Source organism: Meleagris gallopavo, chromosome 21 (genome assembly GCF_000146605.3).
Source record: "Meleagris gallopavo isolate NT-WF06-2002-E0010 breed Aviagen turkey brand Nicholas breeding stock chromosome 21, Turkey_5.1, whole genome shotgun sequence".
NCBI lineage: Eukaryota > Metazoa > Chordata > Aves > Galliformes > Phasianidae > Meleagris > Meleagris gallopavo.
This window is the reverse complement of record NC_015031.2, coordinates 5,805,866-5,812,650: the sequence shown is the minus strand read 5'-3', so window position 1 is coordinate 5,812,650 and position 6,785 is coordinate 5,805,866. Positions and strand designations below refer to the sequence as shown.

Below are 6,785 nucleotides of genomic sequence, written 5' to 3'. Positions count from 1 at the left end.
AGCTCCATTCAAAGAAAATGTTTCCACCTGTCAACTACCCAAGCAATAGATGCAAAAGCATTTTTGTTCTGCATTTTTACTAGAAAAGACACTTCTTGGAGTAGGGTTCACGTAGTCAGTATTTATTATTTGCTCAGGCTCTGCTGCTTCTTTCCTCAAAGCAAACTTCTATTTGTTTATTATCCTGCAATAGATAACTATTCTAAAATATTTGCACATGAATATTCAGAAAATGTTTCCTTTTTGCCAAGATAATGACCAGCTCTTTGCACTCACTAAAACTTGGGGCAATTCCTGTGCTCTGTTAGCTCAACTTTGTTTCTGATGCATCTTTGAGTCTTTGGTAAATGGTCTTTCAGCACTTGATAGGCAACAACAGCAAAACTTCATAATTTGTTTACCCAAACTGTTTTTGTTTCTCTTCTTTCTCCCGTTAGCATTGTGTGAATAGATTGTTTCTACGGGCAGGGAACTTGTTATTAAAGTCAGGTGAGCCAATTACTGATACAGGAGCCAGCTGAGCTATTTGAGTGTGGGGTGATAATGAAGCCTGGCATTTAAAACCCAGTGACTTCATTTATCTAAGCTGCAGTGATTTGCAGTGAAGAAATCCAAGCAACAGTCTGAGGAAATGTCACCTTTTTAAGCACAGCAATTTAAAAAATGCATCATTTCCCTGTTCCCCATTGCTGCTCCTTAGATTTCATTTAGAGACTGAAGGCAAAGGCAGATCTGTGTGGCTTGTTGTGAATAAAATTACAGCCACCTGTTCGAAGTGAAATGCTTCATGCAGCAGAGCGTGTGTTAAACTTTCTCCACTACTTTAAACAAGATTTCCTCAGGAATCTTTCAAAGTCCTTCCCCTACCAAAAATGATACTTGCAGTACAGGAATAAACTCTTTCCTCTCTGTGTTCCGAAGCCGCTGGCTGCTGAAGAGCCGCTTTAACCTGTAGAGCTCCAACAGGAGCTCCTTTCGTACACTTTCCGGTGCGAGGGCCGGGTCCTGCGGGGGGAGCCGCGCTCCGCATTTGTGTTCAGGCAGCGCGGCTCCGGCTGGAGCGGTGCGTCCCGTCCTGAGCTGCGTCCCGGCGTCTCTTCAGCTGCGCCTGAAACTCTGGGTCAGCCCACGAGGGGTCTGCAGATCTGCTGCGCGCCTTGGTGTTACAAACAGCGTGGATATCCTGCTTGTGTTACTAACTGGAGTGTTTCCAGAGCTTACAATTAGCTCTCTGTGCAAGGCTGACCTATCTGAATCTGTTCAGAAGACTGCTGTTTTCGGTGTGTGCAACGGGTTTCTTGCTCTTCTTGGCCAGAAGCAGTGACTGTACGGAACGTCTAATGGGAGAGAAAGTTGAATAGCCAGGAGTGAATGCGAGCACTGTGCTGCTCTATATTTGCATTTACATACAATAATTGGGGAAAATAAAACTGCTTCCCTGAGTACTTAGAGATACAGAGGCTCAACCAATCTTTCACATTTGGAAATGGTCGCTTTCTGTATTTATGCCTGATTTTAATATGCAGCGACTATAGCATTAGGGAGGGTAAGGCTGGGAAAGAAGGTTGAGGAAAAAATGGCATGGTGACAAAAGAATCATTTGGTTTTTCAAAGGAGAGAAATATCTGGATTTCCTCTTGTCTCTCAAGTAGTGGGCACCAATCTCTGCGTGTTCCTTGCAGTCTGAATAGAAAACAAAAATTCCAGTAAGGCCGTCTGCCATCTCTGTTCTTTCTGCTGTGCCTTTCCAAAGCCTGAAATCAGCTATTTGGGAAGATACCGTAAAAATGTTAGATTGCATCAAGAAATGTTTCCATTCAAAACTTTTGGAAATAAAAAGTTACATTAGAAAACTTGTTACTTACTTCTTGTACCGTGGGGAAACAGGAATGTGTGTAACGGAAGCTTTCTAGAAGATAAAATGCAAAAACCCCTGGCACGGAGGACCAAAGGGCTTCTGCTCTGTACTGCATAAAACATATCACATCTGATTGTACCTCCTTGAAAGCATCCTCCTGGGAGAAGCTGCAGCTTCATCTATGTATTTTTAACGCTGCTTCAGTCAGACCTCATAATAATGAGATTGGACTCCTCCGGCAATGTGAACTTCTGAATGGGAATGGAACTGAAAAGCTTTGCTGAGAAAATGGAATGTAATTTACTTACTGTGTGACGGGGGGGGAATGTCTATTTTTGTGGCAAATGGCTACCATACAACTCACGTGCTGGATGTCTTACGGCAGATGGGGAAGTGTCAGATGGCAGCACTTGCATGCAGGGAAGCAGCCGATGGGCTCGCGGGAGCGCTCCTTGCATGGCGGACAGCGAAGCTGGGATCCCAGCCCGGGGGGCTGCGATGGCGCAGCCCAACCGCGCGGGGGCGGCGCCCGGACCCCGGCCCGGCTTCCAATGAACAGCCGCAGCCAGGCGACCGCTGCTCCCCGTGTGACCTGCAGTGCTGTGGTGCGATGCGCTGCCCAGGAGTGATGGTGTGGACCACAACACGTGGAAGTGACTTGAGAAAACCATTGTATAAACTCGAACCAGGAATTTAATGATCAAGTTTTCTAATGGTTGTAATTCACCTCAGTGTTATTTGGGAAAGGATTTATTCTAAGTTTTGTATATCTACAATTTTCTCCTTGAATTGCGGTGTGTTCAGGCTTGCATTCAGCTTACTGGTAGGGAATATTTCGCCATCTGGCTCCTGTTTAAACACAAGAGTGAAAAATAAAAACTTGGTTCTGTGCCAGCAGGGTGGAAATTTCACAACGTTTTCCAGAGGCTGCTGAAAACGTGAGTTTCCCCCTCAAATCCCCCTCCTCCCACAAATAAAGGCCATTTCAGCGAATTTCATGGTTCTATTTTTAATTTTCTTATCCATCTTATCCAAAGATGACAACAGAAATAACAAGGTGCCCTGTATGAGTATTTTTCCACATTTAGCCTAATACTCCTTCAATTTCATAGCCTGTTAAATTCAGTAGGACCAATCATATTTATATTGAAGTATACAGTAGAATGCCTCGCTAAGTCATCATCCATAATGAAAGCACATAATAAAGCTGAGAACAATTTTCATGGCTTCAGTGTGGGCACTTTGAACTGTGGCAGCAGAGATTAGATGATTGGCTTGTAGGGAAATTTCAGTATTATAAACCCACAGAACACACACATTGTTCTAACGATCAGGAAAATTTCAAGCTGCTGGATTAATGGACAGGTGTAGTATGACCAAAACTGTCCTTTGGGTTTCTGTGTGGCTTCAACAGCATAAACTTGAATTTGGTAAAAAGAAGTTTTCCTGTGTTGTCACTGCCACTGATGCCAGTGAGGGTGAGATACAAGCTCAGCTTCCTTGGATATGAGGGGGAAAAAAAGAGTGAAATAGCAAGCATTCAACGTGAACTTTCTCAGTAATACAAAAATCCCTATTTTGTGATAGAGCACATGAAAATAGAGAGGACCTTTGCCAAATTGTGACATCTGAAGTTGCAGATGTTACGTGTTGGAATATATTCTGTGGCTCACAATTCAGTAGCCTTCTGCAAGCTTTAAAATAGTGTATAGGAGGCCTAATTTTTTATTTTGTATCCCTGGCAATGAGGTATAGGTATTGCTTTCAAGACATGGTTTTTTTTTTGGTGCTGCAGAAGGGCACAGTGAGTGTTATTTTGCAGCAATTTCAATTTCCATATTGATTCTTATGTGAAGTTCAGGCACTTAATTATAGCCTGAAGGTTTCTAGAGTCATTGACCTACAAATTCTTGATTAACACAAATATCATCCTGAATGTGCTAAGAATTTTCCACAGAAGAATTGCGCTGACTGAATTCTTTGTGGAAAACTTACCCTACTTTGCAAATGAGAAGCTAAGATGAAGTTTGCCTTTTGCTCTGCCTCTGAGTCTTACCTGGTGCCAGAAGAGAGGTTGGCTTGGTCCAGTCAGCAAAGAGTCTGTGTGGCAAAGGGCCCCTTAGCAATCAGGTTCCAGTGGATTGATCTGACAGGTGCTGGGAAGTGACTGCCGAAGTGCTTTGGTGCACAGGTCTTCTTGTCCCAGTGTAAGGACCATGAGCGAGGTCCTCCACTGATGTGCAGCTGGTTGAAATGTGGTGGTTTCTGGGATGTGGATAGATCTTGATGGGCACTCCAGGATGCTATTCGGGGCCCGCTTGTGTCCATCCTTCACCTGGACACTGGCAACCACCCTCTGAGTACAAACCATCCAACTAATTCTTTATCCACCTAACAGACCAGCCTTCAAATCCACATCTCTCCTATTGAGAGATAAGGATGTTATGCGGGACCGTGGACTTGCTCAGGTCCAGGTAGACAACATCGGATGCCCTTCCTTTGTCCACCAGTGCTGTCACTCCATCACAGAAGGCCACCAGATGCATCAGGCATGACCTGCCCTTGGTGAAGCTATGCTGGCTGTCTCAGATCGCCTCCACATCTTGCATGTGCCCTAACATCTCTTCCACGAGGATCCACTCTCTCATCTTCCCAGGCACAGAGGTGAGGCTTGTTGGGCTGCAGTTCCCCAGGTCTTCCTTCTCTCTTTCCTGAATATGGGAGTGATTTTTCCCTTTTTGCAGTCACTGGGGATCTTGCCTGACAGCCATGATGTATCATGGGTTTTCTGCTGAATTTTCAATGCCAAGTTTTTAAAGCCTTGGCCTAGGCAGAATCGGAAAAAACACTTGCCTGCAACAATAATATCAAATATTAATGGGAGAAGTCCTACTATTTGCTGCATCAAAGCCCTCCACCACTTTCTAAATCAAGCCATTTGCTTTTTCACTTGACCAAATAGTGCAGTAATGGTGTGACCGTCTTCCAGAGAATACCTTTTTTACTGGTGTGCAGGTTGGCATGGATTTAAAAAAGAAATGAGTCAGTGGAGATCTGTTTATTTTGGTGCAGTTAGTTCACACGTAGAGAGAGGTGTCACTCTGACTCTCAGGGTTGCTGCTTCCCCTTTTAAAAACTTCAAATGTAGTCTAGTTTTCTGGCTCACTCATGTTTTGGTGAATGTGTTCTCAGCTGTAGCATGCTTATTTCACTTTGGTTTAAATAACTTTCAGTGGGCTTTGAGGCTTTGGAACAAAATTGATGAAAAAATAACTGTCAGACTCTGTTTTGTTAAACTGTAGTAATGCAGTGGCACAGGACCACCACTCTCATTTCACCTCATTTTATTTTGATTAAAAGTAATAGTAATAAATGGTTGTAAAGAATCTTTTATTCTCTGAATTACAGTTTTATAATTCATTCATTTCCATTAGCCGCATCAAGTCAGTGCATAACATTCAAGAAAAAATCACTGATGAAAGAACTGAATTCACTTGGTCGATCTTTAGGATCAGACTGGGTCATTTGCAGAATAGATTTTAGTGTCACCTGCTTCTGAAAGTGCCATTTCTTTTGCCCCTTTTGCCTCTTCCTCCTTCCTGTATTTGCTGTGGGCAAAGCAGTGCCAGAGCTCAGCAACCACAGTCTTTCAGACTGGAGCCTGAGGGAATTTCTCCAGCTCCATTTAATTCCCCTGTGCATCCCAGCGCTGGCACAAACGGGATATGCGTACACATAAAAGCAAGCATTATCTCATTACCACTGTGAGCCAGGCAAAAGGTATTAAGAGTGACAGTTTTACTTATCTGTGGGCTAAGATTTAGAGAAATATGACTCGGTCTTGGTGGGGAAGCTTTCAGATTATGCTTTGCCCTTGAATGCACCCTGCCAGGAGACAGGAGGTGCAGAAAGACGGCACGATGGCTGTCATGTGTCTGGGTGCCGTGCTAAAGGAAAAAGCCTTTTTGTTCTCTGTGAAACTGCAGAAATGGTTTCGGATCCGCTCCTTAGCCTGCCCGTGCAGAGAGGTGCGTGATGGGGGGGGTTGCATCCCCTGGCATCCCTCAGGATCCTGCAGGATTGGGGCTGGGGCAGCTCCTTGAGCGAGTTCGGGTCCTTGCCTTCATTTGGAGGCATGGCAACTCTCCTCAGTTTGTTATGAGCAGCCAGGGCTTTACAAAACTCTGCTCTGAGGCATGTGATTACAGAAGAATATAAAATTTGGTTTTGTTGAAAGCATTTTTCTTGTTCACACAGTGTAGAGCAACTTTGATTCAAGTTACAGTCTCAGGCCTCAGGACAAATGTGTGATCTTTCCGCTTACTGTCTGCATGCCTTCACCTGAGCTCTGGACTTGGCAGGATGGTGATGGCACATCCCAGCTTCAGCACACAGGACTTGGAAGAGTCTTTCTCACGGCTCCAGTGGGAACAAGTTTGGTGATAGTCCTGCTGCACAGATTTAGAAGGTACCAGAAGATCAATCTGTACATCAGCAAACAAGGAGACATTTTAAATGTCTCCCCTTGCCTTGTTTGGCACAAGTGATCATTGTTTATGCTGATTTCAGATTTTCCAGGTCTTATCTGAACCAAAATGAAGTCCTAGAAGCAAACTGCAAGTATGGTAAGGTAATATATGATTTTGCATTCCAGTCATAGCCCTGCAGAAGTTACAGCTGTCAGAACTCATCACTGCAGTTCTAACATAATTATTATAAATGTAATCTATTTAGTGCCCCGGGACGTCTGTGCTGACAGGCAGTGAAATGGCCCTATGGACATGCTATAGACAGCATTTTTGTGCCACTCTTTTTCAGATATTGTTCTACAAAATCAAGGGTCCTGTCATTCAAAGCCATGCTGCGGGAAGATGCTAAGCATATAATTTCTCTAAATTAAATCACAGCATTTGTACCCATTAATGAA

General features: G+C 43.9%; 1 long non-coding RNA gene across 1 annotated transcript; it reads left to right on the top strand.

Annotated features, from left to right (window-relative positions):
- The first annotated feature begins 3,931 nt into the window (after window positions 1–3,931).
- On the top strand, window positions 3,932–6,785 carry LOC116217337. Its single transcript, XR_004161761.1, has 2 exons — window positions 3,932–4,522; window positions 6,116–6,785. It is a non-coding gene; the product is annotated as an uncharacterized LOC116217337 (long non-coding RNA).